Source organism: Aquarana catesbeiana, linkage group LG01 (assembly GCF_042186555.1).
Source record: "Aquarana catesbeiana isolate 2022-GZ linkage group LG01, ASM4218655v1, whole genome shotgun sequence".
Lineage (NCBI taxonomy): Eukaryota > Metazoa > Chordata > Amphibia > Anura > Ranidae > Aquarana > Aquarana catesbeiana.
In genome coordinates this window covers 69,829,555-69,850,247 of record NC_133324.1, presented here as the reverse complement: position 1 = coordinate 69,850,247, position 20,693 = coordinate 69,829,555, and the positions used below count along the sequence as shown (strand labels likewise).

The following is a 20,693-nucleotide window of genomic DNA, read 5'->3' as shown; positions in this document are numbered from 1 at the left end:
TATATACATGTGTATGCCCGCCCAAGCGTATGACTTTCTTTACTACGCTGCTATGAGCTCTAGCCCCAGATCTTTTGTAGACCTAGCAACGCCCCTGGTCACTAGTAAGATGGTGTTTGTAGATTGTAGATTTACATATTACTCCAGCATTTGTTTTGTTTTTTTTTTTATTTGCCACCAGTACCAGTATACAATACATATCATCACATTCATTGATACTATAATATTGTAATTCATTCAAATTATTTTGGGCCAGTGTATATCTATGTTTTAGTGTGCAGAATGCGATTGCTGCATTTTGAAACAGCGGTTGTGTTTTGAATCTGTGTGTGGCAGGCAAGGATTGAATTCTACAAACGGTGATCTGTTTCCTCCTCCTAGTCCTGGAAGGTTGGGGAGTTATGTATGAGGTTATTGTGTTACACCATAGGCTCACCTGCTCAGTGGCCACACCTGCAGGGGAAGGGAAGGAGCTGCCTATGGAAATCAGTTTAATATATTTTATCAGTGACAACAGGCTGATGTCACCCACACTGCAGGGAAGGTCCTCTATGCACAACTAACAGGTGTAAGTAAACCTGACCGATACTGGGGAGAGAGAGGAGGAAGGACTGCTGAACTTTGCCCAGGGCTGCCTGGCTGTGCTGGGAGTGGTTGTCTCACCTGAGTTCTGCTTTACCTGGATGAAAGATGTGAAGAGACCTGGAGAGAAGATGACGCATTGTTCTACTGCGGAGCCCAACAGGTAGGCAGCTAATATGTTATTTGTATGTGCGAAAGCAGGCAACCGGTGGCTCTACAGCTGTAGGGGAACTACAAGTCTCAGAATGCCAAAAGCTTGCTGAAAGGAGAGGTTATCCAAGAGCAGCTTGTTATTTTAAGTAGCTAACGTCAGAAATTTTAATGGGACCTGTCACAAAGCCTATGAGGTGGAAGCAGCCGTTCTCTTGCATCCAGGTGAGGGTTACAAATTGCTTCCATCAGAGGCTTTTCAGATAGGTGTTACAATTCGTGAACTTTCTGCATTCCCATTGCCGTCAATGAACCAGTTAAGGGAACGCCAATTTCTTTCACTGCCTCAAACTACAGATATACATGTGAGCTATTATATACGCTTTTCTTACAGACTGACACAAATTCTTTAACTGGATCCAGATAAACCCAGATATGGTTAGAAAAAAGGTTTCAATGCATCATAGGCGTGGGCAGGGGGTGTGCCTGGGCACACCCTAATCAACCCATACGGCGCAGATTCCCCCTGCTATTTCACCAAAGCCCCCCAACGGGGCTCCTAAAAAAAAAAATAAAAAACAACAAATAAAAAAAAAAAACGACTGACACTGCTTTACTGACACCATCCAATGCCCTAATAACACCATCCATGTTTTAATACATTTGGGGTGCAAACCCTAATGCACTTGGCTGTGCACACCTATGAAATGCATTCTAATCCTTCCTACCTGCACCGTGTGTGTGTGTGTGTGTGTGTGTTAAACTGTATGGACGTGTGTGTGTGTGTTTTTGTTTTTTAACCAGATTTAGCTATCTTACTATGTAAAGATGTGCATTGATCATGTAGTTCAATGGTCTCCAAACTGTGGCCTGGGGGATTTTTGCTTTCTTTTATCTGCCCCTTGGGGCACTATTCCGTCCACTGACACCAATGATGGGGCATAATTCCTCCCACTGACACCGACGATGGGGGGCACTATTCCGCCCACTGACACCGACGATGGGGGGGCACTATTCCGCCCACTGACACCGACGATGGGGGGGCACTATTCCGCCCACTGACACCGACGATGGGGGGGGCACTATTCCGCCCACTGACACCGACGATGGGGGGGGCACTATTCCGCCCACTGACACCGACGATGGGGGGGCACTATTCCGCCCACTGACACCGACGATGGGGGGGCACTATTCCGCCCACTGACACCGACGATGGGGGGGCACTATTCCGCCCACTGACACCGACGATGGGGGGGCACTATTCCGCCCACTGACACCGACGATGGGGGGGCACTATTCCGCCCACTGACACCGACGATGGGGGGGCACTATTCCGCCCACTGACACCGACGATGGGGGGCACTATTCCGCCCACTGACACCGACGATGGGGGGGCACTATTCCTCCCACTGACACCGACGATGGGGGGCACTATTCCTCCCACTGACACCGACGATGGGGGGCACTATTCCTCCCACTGATAGTCATTGGTTACTACTCCTTGATTCCTTTTATTAAATTGAACTGTTTTTACGTTGAAACTCAATAAACATGTATTCAACCAATAATGGGGCTTTGTTTGCTCCCACTTATGCCAGGGCATTTTCTACTATTAACTACAGTCCACCCCCCAAAGTCTGAAGACAGTAAACTGGCCCTTTGTTTAGAAAGCAGCTTGGAGAACCCTGATGTAGTTTCATGGTGTCATTTGTTGTCCTGTAACATTGGCCTTCTGTAGAGTAAGTGTCTGTCTGTGTTCCAACATGAGGGATACGGCATGGAACTGTACAGGTTATTGCATGACTTCTATCAGTAGTCTAAGAACTGACACTTCCTGCGAGAAGCCATTGCTGGCTTCTCCTTCCAAAAATACTTCAATACTTTGAGTCACTGACCCACAACAAGCATGCAGGTAAAGACTCTTGACTTTATCGGTCTGTATCCCTGATTTTGGTCAGTGACTTACTGTAGACATTACTGAAGCCAGGGGGTCAGAACACCCAGGCAAATCAACTGTCCAACTTCCCCATAATAAAAATAGCATTCCTTCCCATCTCAGCCCTGCAGTACAGAGTGTTTTGAAAAATATGACCTGTTTTCTGTGTTTCAGTGCATTAGGAGGCCCATAGAAGTAAATGGCAGCGCACCAAAACGAATATAAGACTTTGATGCGTTGGTAACAGTATTATCAAGACTTTGTGAAAGGCTGCTCTATTCACTCCAAATTCTACACTCAAAAACACTTTGAAAAACATGCGTCAAGACACATCACTGCAGAAAGGAAATGCACGTTGATGCATGACAATGCACCTGCCTAATGCACCTCTATGCATGCGCATAGAAAAAAATGGCGAATGATCGGCCCTGGACGCAGACTGTCCTTGAGCGATTTATGTGCAAGTGGCCACGAAAAGCTGCAGAAACTGTCAGCCTCCCACTGCTTACAATGTAGCCCCTAATCACAAACTGCCCCATTTGCAAGTGTAAATGGGGCCTTACACTGATTTAATTTTTGTTCCCAATTTTGTCAGCAAAAAGGGTAACTTCTTATCATTTAGCATTTGAAAATTGCACGTGGAGCCGAGCCCAATGGGATCTCCTGTTTGTTTTTTATGTGTCATAGGTTAGCCACACACAAGCTGATCTGTCACTGGGAACAACAAACAATAGAGATTTGTTCATGCCCTATTGGGCAGCCACATCCCCAGAACCTGAGGTTAGTTTTTGTCTTTACTCATCCAACGTACAGTATAGTGCACGTGCAGTGTAGGTATTATTCTCATTGAGAGAAAAAGGGAATGATCACTCAACAACAACCTAGGTTTTCAGACTATGTTGTTTTGAGTTTGTACCCTTTTATTATTTAAAGCACTATTATTTTTTATTAATAATAATGATATTTAAAAGACAAGACTAAAAAATAAAGGATGATATTAATAATATTTACAGCACAACACGAAATAATAAAAGATTATTATTATTATTATTATTATTTTTTAGTATTTAGCATTGTGCTGTAAATTTTTTTTATTATTATTATTAATATAATCCTTTCAAGGCATTTTTTTTAGGCACTTCAAAACTATGACTATGATCATTTTCTGTCCGCAGCACCATGGCTGTGACCCTTTGGCTCTCCAGCACCATGACCATAATCATTTAGCATCCCCAGCACCATGACTATGATCATTTAGCATCCCTAGCACCTTGACTGTGCTCACTTGGCGCCAACCGCACCATGACTGTGCTCACTTGGCGCCAACCGCACCATGACTGTGCTCACTTGGCGCCAACCGCACCATGACTGTGCTCCCTTGGCGCCAAACGCACCATGACTGTGCTCACTCGGCTCCCCCGGCGCCCTGACTGTGCTCACTCGGCTCCCCCGGCGCCATGACTGTGCTCACTCGGCTCCCCCGGCGCCATGACTGTGCTCACTCGGCTCCCCCGGCGCCATGACTGTGCTCACTCGGCTCCCCCGGCGCCATGACTGTGCTCACTCGGCTCCCCCGGCGCCATGACTGTGCTCACTCGGCTCCCCCGGAGCCATGACTGTGCTCACTCGGCTCCCCCGGCGCCATGACTGTGCTCACTCGGCTCCCCCGGCGCCATGACTGTGCTCCCTTGGCGCCAACCGCACCATGACTGTGCTCACTCGGCTCCCCCGGCGCCCTGACTGTGCTCACTCGGCTCCCCCGGCGCCCTGACTGTGCTCACTCGGCTCCCCCGGCGCCCTGACTGTGCTCACTCGGCTCCCCCGGCGCCCTGACTGTGCTCACTCGGCTCCCCCGGCGCCCTGACTGTGCTCACTCGGCTCCCCCGGCGCCCTGACTGTGCTCACTCGGCTCCCCCGGCGCCATGACTGTGCTCACTCGGCTCCCCCGGCGCCATGACTGTGCTCACTCGGCTCCCCCGGCGCCATGACTGTGCTCCCTTGGCGCCAACCGCACCATGACTGTGCTCACTCGGCTCCCCCGGCGCCCTGACTGTGCTCACTCGGCTCCCCCGGCGCCATGACTGTGCTCACTCGGCTCCCCCGGCGCCCTGACTGTGCTCACTCGGCTCCCCCGGCGCCCTGACTGTGTTCACTCGGCTCCCCCGGCGCCCTGACTGTGCTCACTCGGCTCCCCCGGCGCCCTGACTGTGCTCACTCGGCTCCCCCGGCGCCCTGACTGTGCTCACTCGGCTCCCCCGGCGCCCTGACTGTGCTCACTCGGCTCCCCCGGCGCCTTGACTGTGCTCACTCGGCTCCCCCGGCGCCCTGACTGTGCTCACTCGGCTCCCCCCCCCGGCGCCCTGACTGTGCTCACTCGGCTCCCCCGGCGCCCTGACTGTGCTCACTCGGCTCCCCCGGCGCCCTGACTGTGCTCACTCGGCTCCCCCGGCGCCCTGACTGTGCTCACTCGGCTCCCCCGGCGCCCTGACTGTGCTCACTCGGCTCCCCCGGCGCCCTGACTGTGCTCACTCGGCTCCCCCGGCGCCCTGACTGTGCTCACTCGGCTCCCCCGGCGCCCTGACTGTGCTCACTCGGCTCCCCCGGCGCCCTGACTGTGCTCACTCGGCTCCCCCGGCGCCCTGACTGTGCTCACTCGGCTCCCCCGGCGCCCTGACTGTGCTCACTCGGCTCCCCCGGCGCCCTGACTGTGCTCACTCGGCTCCCCCGGCGCCCTGACTGTGCTCACTCGGCTCCCCCGGCGCCCTGACTGTGCTCACTCGGCTCCCCCGGCGCCCTGACTGTGCTCACTCGGCTCCCCCGGCGCCCTGACTGTGCTCACTCGGCTCCCCCGGCGCCCTGACTGTGCTCACTCGGCTCCCCCGGCGCCCTGACTGTGCTCACTCGGCTCCCCCGGCGCCCTGACTGTGCTCACTCGGCTCCCCCGGCGCCCTGACTGTGCTCACTCGGCTCCCCCGGCGCCCTGACTGTGCTCACTCGGCTCCCCCGGCGCCCTGACTGTGCTCACTCGGCTCCCCCGGCGCCCTGACTGTGCTCACTCGGCTCCCCCGGCGCCCTGACTGTGCTCACTCGGCTCCCCCGGCGCCATGACTGTGCTCACTCGGCTCCCCCGGCGCCATGACTGTGCTCACTCGGCTCCCCCGGCGCCCTGACTGTGCTCACTCGGCTCCCCCGGCGCCCTGACTGTGCTCACTCGGCTCCCCCGGCGCCCTGACTGTGCTCACTCGGCTCCCCCGGCGCCCTGACTGTGCTCACTCGGCTCCCCCGGCGCCCTGACTGTGCTCACTCGGCTCCCCCGGCGCCCTGACTGTGCTCACTCGGCTCCCCCGGCGCCCTGACTGTGCTCACTCGGCTCCCCCGGCGCCCTGACTGTGCTCACTCGGCTCCCCCGGGGCCCTGACTGTGCTCACTCGGCTCCCCCGGCGCCCTGACTGTGCTCACTCGGCTCCCCCGGCGCCCTGACTGTGCTCACTCGGCTCCCCCGGCGCCCTGACTGTGCTCACTCGGCTCCCCCGGCGCCCTGACTGTGCTCACTCGGCTCCCCCGGCGCCATGACTGTGCTCACTCGGCTCCCCCGGCGCCATGACTGTGCTCACTCGGCTCCCCCGGCGCCATGACTGTGCTCCCTTGGCGCCAACCGCACCATGACTGTGCTCACTCGGCTCCCCCGGCGCCATGACTGTGCTCACTCGGCTCCCCCGGCGCCCTGACTGTGCTCACTCGGCTCCCCCGGCGCCCTGACTGTGCTCACTCGGCTCCCCCGGCGCCCTGACTGTGCTCACTCGGCTCCCCCGGCGCCATGACTGTGCTCACTCGGCTCCCCCGGCGCCATGACTGTGCTCACTCGGCTCCCCCGGCGCCATGACTGTGCTCACTCGGCTCCCCCGGCGCCATGACTGTGCTCACTCGGCTCCCCCGGCGCCATGACTGTGCTCACTCGGCTCCCCCGGCGCCATGACTGTGCTCATGCAGGTAAATCTGCCCAATGGGATACAGGTCGCAAAAAAGACATTGACATGGATTATAACACTCCCTTACTCTATCCAAAATGGCAAAAAAAACCCAGAAAACTTTTGCCTTAAGTTCTACATTTAGGGAGCCCCATGGCACAAAAAATCCTTCCCCACTTCATCCAAAACTTGAAAAAAATGTTGTCTTGACATAGATTTTAGACCGATACGTCAGAGGCATTTGGTTTTAAAATAGTCCATCCAAATGGGGGACAATTGGGAGCTACATGGGAAAACTACTCATGTGTAGACAATTTGAGGTCTCCATCTATTTGGAAACTACAAGTTGCAGCATTTAAGCATGATGGGACTTCTTGTTCCTCAACAACCTGAAAGTGACATTTGCTAGCTAGCCTCTTTCCCCACCCTGGTGTCCCTTTTTTAACTGGGCTATTACACGGGGAGTCTGCCCAATCACATTACCACTGTAATAGGCTGTCACAGTGGTCACATGATCAAAAGCCAGACCTACCGGCTCCCGATCATTACTAGAGAGTAGGAGCAGTCTTTGACAGCTTGCTTACTGCGCTGTGAGTGCACAGTGAGCCCACTACAATGTATGGTAACCCACTTCTGTGCTTTGCCGAAATTGATGTCCTTTATTTGAACATCTTGATGCATGGCCAGCACATTCATTTGGCTCTAAACGGAAGACATTTTCACCTTTTTTTTTCATTCCCTGCATTAAGGTAAAAAAAAGCCCCAGTAGTTGTATCACCCCCTCCTCCACCAGTGCCAGTGTTCTGTCGAATAGTGCCCTCTAGTCCCTCCCACTATCTTGCTGGGTCCCTGGCTTGGCACTTGCTGATGCTTTCCCACTTCTTCACTGTCCCCGGCTGGTGAGAAAACTGCTCAGGTACTTGCTTCAGCTTACTCACAGTAGTCTCCTGTAACAATGTGCTTGGTCCCTTAGAGGTTACAGCTTCCCCTCTACCTCCGACCACAACTGGTTCCCTGTTCGGCTGAACCTTCTCAACTCGGTTGGACTCCAATCCTGCAGTCCCAACCCTACACTGCTTCTCCTGCTCCTGGATAGGCCTCAGGCAGCCTAGCAGCCAGATGTCCCCGGGATAGGCCTCAGGCTTCCGGCCTAGCAGCCCGGGGCGACATAACACACGTCCACCCAGACATCCTTCCAGGTGGCACAGAACCCCTATCATCTGACTCCACCCAAATAAATAGACTCCCCCAAAAGGCCAAGGGGCTTAAATAAATTGGCTGAGACACCCCATCCATCCATAATCTGTCCTTGCTTTGCCCTTGTCTATCTAATGTCAGTAGCTACAGTGCCACCTAGTGACAGAAGAGACAAGTGCACCAATTCCAGAATTAGGGGGAAATCGGTGGATCTCAAAACAATTAGCCAGGACAATTACTACCTGGCAAATTAAATTGGTTAGCAACCCTGCCTAAACACCAGGGTGCTACATAATGATAAGTAAATATAACTTTGAAAAATGAAAGGAACCCCTGTACACACCCCAATAGGGTGTGCAGGGTAGGGTGCGCATGTTTAAACAAATTGTGCTAAACATGTGAGGTATTACCATAAATGTCAGAGTAAGACTGACATTAATCTTAATAGCACGCCGCCCACACTGGAAATCGCACTGTAGTGTGGTTCCTGTGCAGGCTGCGATTTCTGGAAAGGTGCAGAGACATGTTTTGCAAGGCATGGCAGCCCATTCAAATGAATAGGCTGCCATGCCCACGCAAACGCAGCCCGCACAGCACGCAAAAGTGTGAACAAAGCCTTAAAAAAAAGTCCCTGACCCTTTCCAAAAAGGCAGGGGCACAAATAATTCATTGATGTGTATGTGATTCCATAGGAACCCATGTTAAAAATAATGTCCTGCCTTTCTGAAAAAAAAAACGCATTGGTATGAATGAGTGGGGTGAATGGAGTCTTAAAGCAGATTCCTTGTCTGGGTGGCACTTATATTTTTAACACCCAGCAGGTTTTCCCAGTTTTGTGCGGGTGTGGGGTTCCACTAGGATTGCTACAATGGGGGAGGATATTTACTTTTGGGTCAGCAAACTCCTTCTCATCCTTGGAATATTGTTACTTCAATGCATTTTAATGACTCCTAGATGTTTACTAAAGGAGTAGATGATTGACTTATCCCTGCGTTCAGTGTAAAGTGAACCTGTGTTTAGACTATGCACACTATGATCCGGGGATTTGTCCCTGGGTACAGTACGTACTGCCCTAACATTTTGTAGTGCTAGGTGCACCATCCCGCCCCGTACAGCCACAGCAGTGGTCAGCCTCTTCTAGTGTTTGACAGACTGCTGGCAGAAGGGCTGGACGGGCCACCTGAGCCCTTGGCCCCAGCTAAATGCCAGGTTGCCACCTTTTCTTCAAGCCAAACCCCAACACTTTAGCAGCGTTTTTTTTCTTTTCTTGTAGTATACAAAACAAATAAAAAACAAAATGTAGTACAAATGGACGTATAACCTTTTTAAAAATTGTGCTGCAAAATGCATGGTATTTTGTTACCATATGTTTTGCCGTAGGTGAATAAGTGCAAAAGCAAGGTGTGTGGTTGTGCCATTAAGGCTTAATGGCACTGCTGCACATCTGCAAAAGGGCTGTTGGCACTGCTGCACATCTGCAAAAGGGCTGTGTGATTCTGCATTGCAGAAATGCACACAATTTTGCGCACATTCCTGCAACGCAAAAATGTCCACCTAGGGCAGGCGTAATGATTTAAAATTCAAGAAGATTGTTTGCTAAAAATTTCTTCCAGTCCAAGTTCCGAATTGCTCTCTAACTTAACATAAAAGTAGCCCAATTACATCCATATTTCATGTAAAAGAAAATAAAAACACCTTACATCTGGTGTCCCCATCAGTGTCCCCTCCCCTTACATCTGGTGTCCCCATCAGTGTCCCCTCCCCTTACATCTGGTGTCCCCATCAGCAGCCCCCCCTTACATCTGGGGTCCCCATCAGCGCCCCCCCTTACATCTGGGGTCCCCATCAGCGCCCCCCACCTTACATCTGGTGTCCCTATTAGTGTCCCCCCCCTTACATCTGGTGTCACCATCAGCAGTCCCCCCCCCCCTTACATCTGGTGTGCCCATCAGCGTCCCCCCTTAACGTCTGGTGTCCCCATAAACATTCCCCCCTACATCTGGTGTGCCCATCAGCATCCCCCTTCCTTATATCTGGTGTCCCCATCAGTGTCCCCCCCCTTACATTTGGTGTCCCCCCCTTACATCTGGTGTGCCCATCAGCATCCCCCCCTTACATCTGGTGTCCCCCCTTCTTACATCTGGTATCCCCCATCAGCAGTCCCCTCTTACATCTGGTGAGACCATCAGCACCCCCCTTCCTTACATCTGGAGTCCCCATCAGTGATCAGTGTTCCCCCCCCCCCCTTGCATCTGGTGTCCCCTCCTACATCTGGTGTCCCCATCAGCAGTCCCCCTTATATCTGGTGTGCCCATTAGCATCCCCCCTCCCTTACATCTGGTGCCCCCCCCCCCATACATCTGGTGTTCCCATGAGAGTCCCTCAACACATCACAATCCCCCCCCCCCTTACATCAGGTGTCCCTCCAAACATCAGGGTTGCCCCCCCCCCTTCCCTCTGTACTCACAGATCACAAACTGCAAAGAAAACAGCCTCTCCTTCCTCTCTTCCTTTCTCCAGGCACTATGTCTTCACTCCCCTGCGGTGCATCGCTGAGACTTAGACCTCTTTCACACTGGGGTATTTTTCAGGTGCTTTTTGGCTAAAAATAGCACCTGTAAAGTGCCCAAAAAATGCCTCCCCTGCAGTCCCAGTGTGAGAGCCTGAGTGCTTTCACACTGGGAAAAGGCGCTGGCAGGAAGTTAAAAAAATCCTGCAAGCAGCATCTTTGGGGCGGTGGAGGAGCGGTAATCTGCTCCTAAACTGCCCCTGCCCACTGAAATGAATGGGCACTGCTGCCGAAGCACCTGCAAAGTGCTTCAGCAGCGGTGCTGCACGGGCACATTTAACCCTTTATTCAGCCGCTATAGCGCCGCTAAAACTAGAAGTGTTTTACCGTCAATGTCTGCCCATCCCAGTGTGAAGGGGGTCTTAGGTGAGCTCTCAGTATCAGTGCCAGCTCTCTATCGCCCCCCTGCAGCCTGGAGGGAGGAGAATGCCCAATCCTCCCTCCAGCTATCTTAGGGAGCCATGGTCTGGTCTGAATAATGTGTCTGGTTTTCAGGCGGACGGAAAACTGGATACATTATTCAAAACACGGAGACTGTCCAGGTGAAACAGGTGGCAACCATAACCAGGCTAAATGCCCAGTGTGCATGGGGCCTACAACATTACCATCACAGAGGATTTTACGTTTCAGGGATGGAGAGGAAGGTGGTAAATGACAGTCAGTCTTGGAAGAGATGGTGTGTAATTCCCCGTACACACGTTCGGATTTTCCGACAACAAAACCGTGGATTTTTTTTCCGAAGGATGTTGGCTCAAACTTGTCTTGCATACACACGGTCACACAAAGGTTGGCCCAAAATTCCGAATGTGGGAACACAGTGACGTACAAGACATACGACGAGCCGAGAAAAAGGAAGTTCAATAGCCAGTGCTGCTCCTTCTGCTTGATTCCGAGCATGCGTGAACTTTTGTGCGATGGACTTGTGTACAGACAATCAGACTTTCCGACAACAAGTTTTGTTGGCAGAAAATTTGAGAACCTGCTTTCAAACGTTTTGTTGGCGGAAATTCTGACAGCAAATTTTCGATGGAGCCTACACACGGTCGGACTTTCAGACAACAAGCTCATATCCAACATTTCCTGTCAAAGTCCGTCCGTGTGTACGCGGCATAAGAGTTAACAGAAGAGTAACAAAATGAGGATATTGATGTTGTCACCGATAGATGTGAGTCACCGGGGGGGCGGAGTCATTTGTCAAAAACCTTGGACAGTGACGGGTGACTTTAATCACCCAGCTAACCTAGGGACTGTGGGAATGTTTGGTGCAGCGCAGACTACTTGTTGGGATTGACAGGCTATATGTATAAGATTAGTCTGGCGCCGTGTTTTTCCTTTTTCTTTTCTTGGGATTTGACTAATCAGAATATTTCTTGTTATAATTTGATACTGTGGGGATTAACAAGTGCAAGAAAGGGTGAAAGGGTGAGCTGCATCCTACATTAGATCCAGTGAGGTTGATTTACTAAAACTGGAGAGTGCAAAATCTGGTGCAGCTGTGCACAGAAACCAATCAGCTTCCAGGTTTGTTGAACAAGTTGAAGCTAGAAGCTGATTGGCTACCATGCACAGCTGCACCAAATTTTGCACTCTCCAGTTTTAGTAAATCAACCCCATTCTGTCTGGACAGTATGTTCGCCTGCTGACTTGGCACCATCCACACACAGCTTAAGTCTTTTTAACCACTTGACCTCCAGAAGATTTACCCCCTTCATGACCAGGTCATTTTTTTGTGAAAGGGCACTGTTAATTTAACTGACAATTGCGTGTTCATGCAACACTATACTCAAACTAAATTTATGTCTATTTTTTTTCCCACAAATAGAGCTTTCTTTTGGTGGTATTTGAACACCTCTGGGTTTTTTATTTTTTCCGCTAAAAACAGAAAAAAAAAATTGAAAATTTTAGAAAAAAAAAAAACAATTTTTTTTCATTTCTGCTATAAAACCTATGCAATAGAGAAAAAAATGAATTTCTTCAAATTTCTCAAATGTGGGCCTATATGTATTCTGCTACGTCTTTGGTGTAAAAAAAAAAATCCCAATAAGCGTATATAGGTTGGTTTACGTGAACATTATAGCGTCTACAAACTATGGGATACAGTATATACTGGCATTTTTTTATTTTATTTTTTTTAATACTAGTAATGGCAGCAATCAGCAACTTTATAGTGGTGAACACTTTGTGGGAACCAGTGACACAAATACAGTGATCAGTGCTAAAAAAATATGCACTGTCACTGTACTAATGTCACTGGCTGGGAAGGGGTTAGCATCTAGGGCGATCAAAGGGTTAAATATGTGCCTACCTAGTGTTTATGTGTGTGCTGTGAGCTGCTGTTGCTAAGGGAAGCAATGGTTTTTATTCCCTTGGCAGGGAAACAAAAACCAGCACATCCCCCGCTGACGGGAGAGAGCTCTGCATTGTTTATATGGGCAGAGCTCTATCCTGTCTTCCTCCTCGCCGATCAGCGGGTGCCGTCAGCCGTTATTGGCTGGTATTCCCTGATCGGCTTGTGCTATGACTAATCCAAGGAATCGGGAGCGGACTGATAACTCATGGGGGCCCCCGGGCAATAGGAAATTATGGGCCCCCCGGGCAATCAGAGATTATGGGGCCACACAGTATACACACACACACACACACAGTATACAATCACACAGTATACACATACATGTACACACAGTATACACACACAGATGTAAAAAAAACAGATTTATACATACTGTCCCTGGTTTTACTGAGGCTGGCAACCCTGATGGGGCCCCCTAGTGGCCCAGGGCCCTCGGGCAGTGTCCGAGTGGCTCAGTGGTCAGTCCGCCCCTGCAAGGAATACAAACCTCTAAAAACAAACAAAAAAATAGTAAAGTAGACCAAGTACACCGAGAAATAAGAATGAGATCAATTAATAAAAGAAGCAAGAAAATAGAGGAGGAAAAATTACGGTAAGGAAAAGTAGATATAGAAGAGGGTCAACCAAGGATTCGCTAGGGGGCATATAGAATGTGGAACCCATGGATTCAATATTTATCAAACTTCGCCAAATTATGAAGGATGCAGGTAAAGCTGGCCATACACAGTTTAAAAACTGTTGGAAAAAAAAAAATGGACGGATTTCTAAAGATCTTTTGAACACTCATGCGATAATGCAATCTAGTTATCGACATATTATTATAAATAAACGGTACATTTTTCCCCCTTTGCCTTTCAGGACAGCACCTTGGAGAGAGCGTAGCTTCACCTCTTAACAGGAAACACCACGTGACATCGCCCCTTTAAAATCAGCTGCTTTCACCATGCCATTAGTTTTAGTGTTTCCTCTGCCTTGGTGGAAGCACTGCTGGGGAACCAGAGGGGCTGTGCTATTTCCAAGGAGGGGGTTTTGGCAGTACTTTTTTGTTTTTTCCTATCAGACCAGCCCAGCTCCCTCTCGCACAAGAGGGCGGTTGCTCCGGTGCTGGTGGTCGTCTGCCCCGGGTGCTCGGGGGACGTCAGGTGTGCTCAGTTGGAGCGTCCATGCCAGGTCTTGGCATGTCAGTGCAGAGTCCTGGATGGCGGGTGACGTCATTTCCAGGGGGGGGGCCAAGACTTCCGGTGGGGCATAGCAGCACGTGGTTCCGGCTGCTGGAACGCAGGAGGAAGGAGTGGGTCATCTGGCCGGGATTTCCTTCCGCTCCTGAGCGATGGACGCCAGAGGAGCTTCATTTAAGGAGCACACAGGCGGCTGCAGCGGCGCTCGTGATGGAGGAGACAGAGTGGTTGGCAGCAATGGCGGATGCAGGCGCCCAGGTTCCCGGCCAGGCCCAAGTAGGAGAGGTGCAGGGGCAGTTTTCCTTTTCTTCACTAGGTGGTTGTTTTGTTTGGTGTGATGATTAGAGCCTGCAGCTGTCTGCTAGGATGATGTTCCATTAGCAGTTCAGCATGGAGGGAGACTCTGGGGCACGGTGGAGAGTATGCTTTGGGCACTATGTTTCTCTCTATTGCAGTAGTATCTCACTAATAGAGGTGTGGGGGTTGTTTAGTGTAGTATTAGGAATTGGAATCTTGATGATGGTAGATGAATGTACTCTCTCTTTTTGGAACTGAGTCTTTGCCCGCCTGGATAGGTTTCTTTCACTAACCTAGCAGCCAGTACGCAGCACGAACAAAAGTCTCTGCCACAGACTTGAATGGAATAGAAACCGTACGATCCTCTGCCACAGGATGTAATGGTTTACAATGAATTACAAACACAGCACTAGAACCTTTAGGCCTACCCGGCAGTACTATGCGGTAGGATTACTTTAGGATACGTTCTCCAACTGAGTCACCAGGCCCCTCTCCAGACCAGCACTCTGCATGATCCTTCCATGACGGGTCTCCCCCTGGGATCTTCTCAGTTGTCCAGCTTCTTCCCGTAGGACAGACAGCCCAGGACCATTCCCTTGCTGCTGTGGTAGGCCCCAGACAGGCTTCTGGGCCCACCCACACGCTGCAGCAACGTGGGCCTCCCGGTCGGAGGACCACGACGTAGTACTCCTAGCACATACCTGTTGGCCAGGAGGGCCAGCAGGTGGAACGAAAAGAACCCTAAAACATGGCGTCTGTCCCATAAATACCCTCTCCCAGAATGCAGCTCGGAGGACCACCTCCACCGAGTTATCTCCGGGAAAGAGGAGCACTCATTCGCTTCAACGTGTTGCCTTTCCAACACCGACCCACGGCGAAAACGACACCCACAGGCACAGTGTGAAACTACATGCAACTCAGCCAAGCTGGAACAGAGGCAAATCTGACTATGTATAAACAGATAACCCACTAAATGTACCTACAAGCAGTCGATTGAAAATCTACCAGCGCTACATACTCCCCCCACTACAATAGACATTGTCCTCAACGTCTGTCAAAATAACTCCCAAGCCTGAGAGTAGGTATTTGAACTTAAAAAAAAACTTGGATGAAGGAAAAAGAAAAGACAGTATAGAGATATTACAGTTTTAACATTTATAGAAAAACATATTCACATCCGTAAAAGGAATCACATTTAGAATTGTTACAAGTCCCACTATCTAGCTGAAAAGCCTAACAGCTTGATAGGAGATCCAATTGTTCCTGACAAAAAAACAAAGTTAGACACACACTAAATATGTACAGTATCCTCGCTAAACAGTTTAGGAGCAAAGCCTCATTCCAAAAGAAGGACACTCTCTTTCCGTATACTTTTCCTTTTAATGGAAACGAACTAAAGTAACTTGAAAAGTACATCCCTATCTTTGAGTGAATCACATACATTCAATAAAGAAAATCCAGATAGCAAAGAGTCTTTGGATTTGAAAACGTTGGGATGAATATCACTTCTTGACCACGGAGATCTCTATATACTGACACTCTCTAACTATATACCCCAAAGTTCTTGTTCATAATCACCAGTAAAACCGGGGATCTGGCAATGTCAGTTTCTTTCCCAGTTTATCCATTGTAGTGATAAAGTACACAACATCATCTTTTCCAGGTCTGCAAATGACCACTTTGTCAGCATAGATGTGCCGACCATAGTTCCAGTGTAGGAAACATCCATTGAAGCATTCATCCATGACAACAGAATATCCAGTTTTCCGGAAAGGTTTTGGCACAGACAAATAGTCAAAAAAAGCTTCACTGTACCACAGTTCCCGGTTGGCCTCAATTTGCTGCATAATTTCCTGAGTAACATATGGAAATTCCAGACCATATTCTGTGGCAACACGTTTGGTGAGCACTCTCTGTAAACGTGCAAGTTTAGGCAAAGATCTATTTTTCCCCAAACCAGGGGGCACACAAGAGTTTGGTGATTTACTCACCATAGACCTGACAGGTGTCGGAAGCAAACTAGCAACTTTAGACAATGTCTCTTTGGTAGTACTGTGCGGCTCCACACAAGGTGATGTCTTCCCAGAATCCAGGGCTGTCCACTCTAAGAAAGTTAAGGCAGAAGCAACATCTTCACCCTGGGCCCACAATAGTTCCTGTGACATTGTTTCAAACAAATCATCACCGGAGAGATCTGACATAGAATCTATCTCCGAGTCTCTCAACTCCTCTGCTGGCAAATATTTACGAAGAGTCCCAGATACATTCCCCTTTGATCTCTCACCCGTTCCTGACGTGGACTTCTCCGGATCCATATATTGCTCCGGTTTGGGTAGTCTCTGGGGTAGGCCTCGACCACGGCCGCGGGAAGCCTTCACATATCCCACCTTCCTCTGGACAGGTGCAACGGGGATAGGTGTAGTAGACGTAGACATAACGGTGATATCCGCTGAGGAAGCAGTAACAGCGGCATCTTCCTCGGAAGCACTCACGGCAGCAGACGAGATCACGGCCTGTTGCTCTCCAGCAGCAATGGCAGTAGTTTCCACTGTGGCAATTCCTGTAGCCCAATCCACACGATAAGCACGGGGCGACATGGTAGGTTGCTCCACTGTGAACAAATATTCTCCGCACTGCAAACAACGGACAAATGGACGGCGATGTACGGCCAGTCCTTCACACTTGTGGCAAAGCATGCCCAGCCCTTCAATATCTCCAACTGTGTATAGCACAAACCTCCCCTGCGGTTTCAAACGAATGCTGGTATCTGTCAGCAGGGTTCCGGTCAGCATAGCACCCGCAGCGGTACTCGTAGGGAACATCTTAGGTCCCATAGTTGGCGGTACAAACGGAAAAGAAGACATGGCTGCACTCTGATCTTCTCAGCACGATCACGAGGCCTCTCTTCTGGCGCCAAACACACACATGCGTCCCACGCGGTAACAAGTAGGTTTAGGCTCCTCCCACTTGTTCCTCTGATCACGTCTCTCCTGGGTTTTTACTTCTCACCCGCAGCCTACGCAGTCAGAAATAAAGTCCTGCACTTTAACCCCTTCTTCTCCTAAAAAAAAAAATGACAAAGTCCATAATCTTATTCCAACGTAAACTCCCGGTGAAATACTTCTCAGGGTTGCGGGAGGTTGACGGCTAACAATCCCGGACAACGCCCCCACATGTAGCAATAACTCTCGGTGGAGCTGCTGGTTTAAAGCGGGCTGTTACCGTCACCTTCGTTACCTCAATTTCACCAGAACTGGGTCTAGGGTCCCGTTGAGTTTAATACCAGACAATGTAGGCACCGGACACTTGAGTATCTTTTCCAATGCTTTAATAAACGTAATTGAAAGAAGTAGCAGGAAAAAGGTAGAAGAAGAGTTGCAGGGAAGTTCAAATACCTTTCCTTAGTGTAGTATTAGGAATTAGAATCTTGTAGATGAATGTACTCTCTCTTTTTGGAGCTGAATCTTTGCCCGCCTGGATAGGTTTCTCTCACTAACCTAGCAGCCAGTACACAGCATGAACAAAAGTCTCTGCCACAGACTTGAATGGAATAGAAACCGTACGATCCTCTGCCACAGGATGTAATGGTTTACCATGAATAGCAAACACAGCACTAGAACCTTTAAGCCGACCCGGCAGTACTATGCGGTAGGATTACTTTAGGATACGTCCTCCAACTGAGTCACCAGGCCCCTCTCCAGACCAGCACTCTGCATGATGCTTCCATGACGGGTCCTCCCCTGGGATCTTCTCAGTTGTCCAGCTTCTTCCCGTAGGACAGACAGCCCAGGACCATTCCCTTGCCGCTGTGGTAGGCCCCAGACAGGCTTCTGGGCCCATCCACACGCTGCAGCGTCGGCCTTCCGGTCGGAGGACCACGAGGTAGTACTCCTAGCACATACCTGTCGGCCAGGAGGGCCAGCCGGTGGAACGAAAACGAATCCTAAAACATGGCGTCTGTCCCATAAATACCCTCCCCCAGAATGCAACTCGGAGGACCACCTCCACCGAGTTATCTCCGGGACAGAGGAGCACTCATACGCTTCAACGTGTTGCCTTTCCAACACCGACCCACGGCGACGACACCCACAGGCACAGTGTGAAACTACATGCAACTCAGCCAAGCTGGAACAGAGGCAAATCTGACTATGTATAAACAGATAACCCACTAAATTTACCTACGAGCAGTAGATTGAAAATCTACCAGCGCTACATATAAATTCCCCCTCCTCCCAGTATAAATTGAACCCCTGCTGGAATCCCTCCTCCCAGCACAAATCGTTGCCCCCCCCCCCCAAAATCACCACCTCTAGCACCCTTCAAATTTCCCCTCCTATAACAATTCTTACCCCCTGCCACCCACCAAATTTCCCCTCCTAACACAAATCCCCCCACCAATCTCCTTGCAGCACCCCCCCACCTCACAGGATACCACAGTGCCCAGGGCAGCCGTCCCTCCTGCCCACCCCTTGTCCCGGCCCTGCCTGGTACAATCCAATACAACAGGAAAAAAATACTTGTAGGTAGGACAGAACAGTTTTCTTCCTCCGGTCCCATAAAAGAAGGTTGATACCTCTTATACAGACAGCAGTTTTAATACTCTGCAAGGTTCAAAGAAAAACAAAATGATTTCAATAATACAGGTTTTATGTAAAAGTTTCATTGGCACATTAAAGAGGATGAGGGATGAACCAGGGAAGGCAAAATATAAACAGATAAAACTTTAGCTAGTCTTAGCTGTTTCGATAGGAAGCTTGAATAACGTGCTGCAACGTGTCTTTTGATGTGTGTGGTTTGTTTGTTTTTTTTGTTTTGTTTTTTTAATATATTAATATTCTGGCAGTGATTGGTTTCCCTGAATGCTTACATGTATTGTTACATCCTAATACTTGGAGCAGAAAGAATTTGGCACATGACAGATAAGCACGTCACCCTCTTTAGTCTGATGCCAAATTTGTAAGTTTCTTTTTCTTATATACTTTTTTTTGTCATCTTTTATATCAGTATAGTGGTGGTAGATTTTTTTTTTCTGCACCTTATTATGCCTTCTTTTATTACATTTTATAAAAACAAAAAAATGCATTATGAGTGATAAGAGAGCAGTAATCATCTCTCTGCCACTTCCTGAAATTGAGCAATAAAGTCCATTCTGTGTTCAGCATGGTATCAGTCAGTGCCGCATCCCTGCCGCAGGTGTGGACATGTCATTTGTATCTGAGCTTACCTGCAGGTAGGTTTCATTGGGCCAGTACGTTAAAACAGAGAGTGTATAAATGAGGCGCCAGCCTCCACAGAGGGGTAAAGTGAAATCTTTGACATTGAGAATGTTTTCATGTGATGGTTTGAGATGTCATTTTGTCACATGGCTGTCTTGTCTTTGTATGGCACACAACTCAAAGTAAATGTACTGCACCCCCTAAGGAGCCGCAAGTAGAATTGGATCTCCCGCCCTGCACAGCCAGGCACACCAAATTTTACTCAAAAGTCAGTCCACTGCTTGTTTTTGTTTTTGTTTTATTGAGGGATTAGAACTTGGATATGGATTGGGAATATTGGATGCCCACTTGACTTTAGAACAATTTCCAGGGACAACTTCTATATACAGTTCTCTACTTCCTCCGACACACTTGCTTGCAGAACTGGCACATTGGTAATAAATCTGACACAGCACTCAGGCAGGAACCTGAGGCCCCTTTTAGGTGTGTAGCAAATTTCCAGCTTACATCTCTGTGGCTACTGATCCCAGTACCACCTCTTCAGGCACTGCCAGCCCGCCTGGCTGCAGCTGCCACTTTTACTAGCCCTCCTGGCTAACTACTCCACAGTCCTCCCAGACTGAACTCTCACCAGCTCACCCAGCTGACTCCTCAGGAGATCTCCCAGATGTGTTGACCTGCTCCTGCTGTCCTCTCTCCTTGCTCCCATGCCTCCCCCCGTGTGTTGTGGGGGATCTTTCCAGCACCCGAGCCCCAGGCTCAAGGTCAACCCCTCCAGACTAGGGGGCGCCCTGGGAGGGCCTCCTCAGCACTCCATCTCCCACTTAACTGCCCCTGCCGGGAGGACTCATGGGTATTTATGAGGTGGCCTGCCCCCTGCCAGCCCAATAGCTGGGGATTGGCTGGGGCCAGGGCTGCTGATAGAAATCATGGGGCTCCATACAGCCTACCTGACGGGGCCCCCTTCAGCCCCACCCCTGGTTCCACCCCTGGTCCCTCCTTCAGCCCCACCCCCTGGCCCCTACCCAGACCCACCTTGAAAAAAGTGCAGGTTTGTCTTCAAGTGCTATTTATCTTTCTCCATCCAGTTATAAGTTTCATTATCCAAAAGAAATACTGTTTTCAGATGAGAACAGACCCCCTGCCAATGCCATAACGCATGCAATTCCTGCAGAGAGACTGCAGACATCCTACAGGAGATGGTCCAAGACTGCAGACATACTGCAGGAGACGGTCAGAGACTGCAGACA

General features: G+C 50.0%; 1 protein-coding gene across 1 annotated transcript in view; it reads left to right on the top strand.

Moving 5' to 3' along the window:
- Positions 1-442: 442 nt before the first annotated feature.
- Positions 443-20,693, top strand: part of CCDC68 (coiled-coil domain containing 68) — a 79,326-nt gene continuing 59,075 nt past the window's right edge. The window contains exon 1 of the mRNA XM_073619991.1: positions 443-745. The gene's annotated coding sequence lies outside the window, so the exon portion shown is untranslated. The remainder of the gene's footprint in view (positions 746-20,693) is intronic.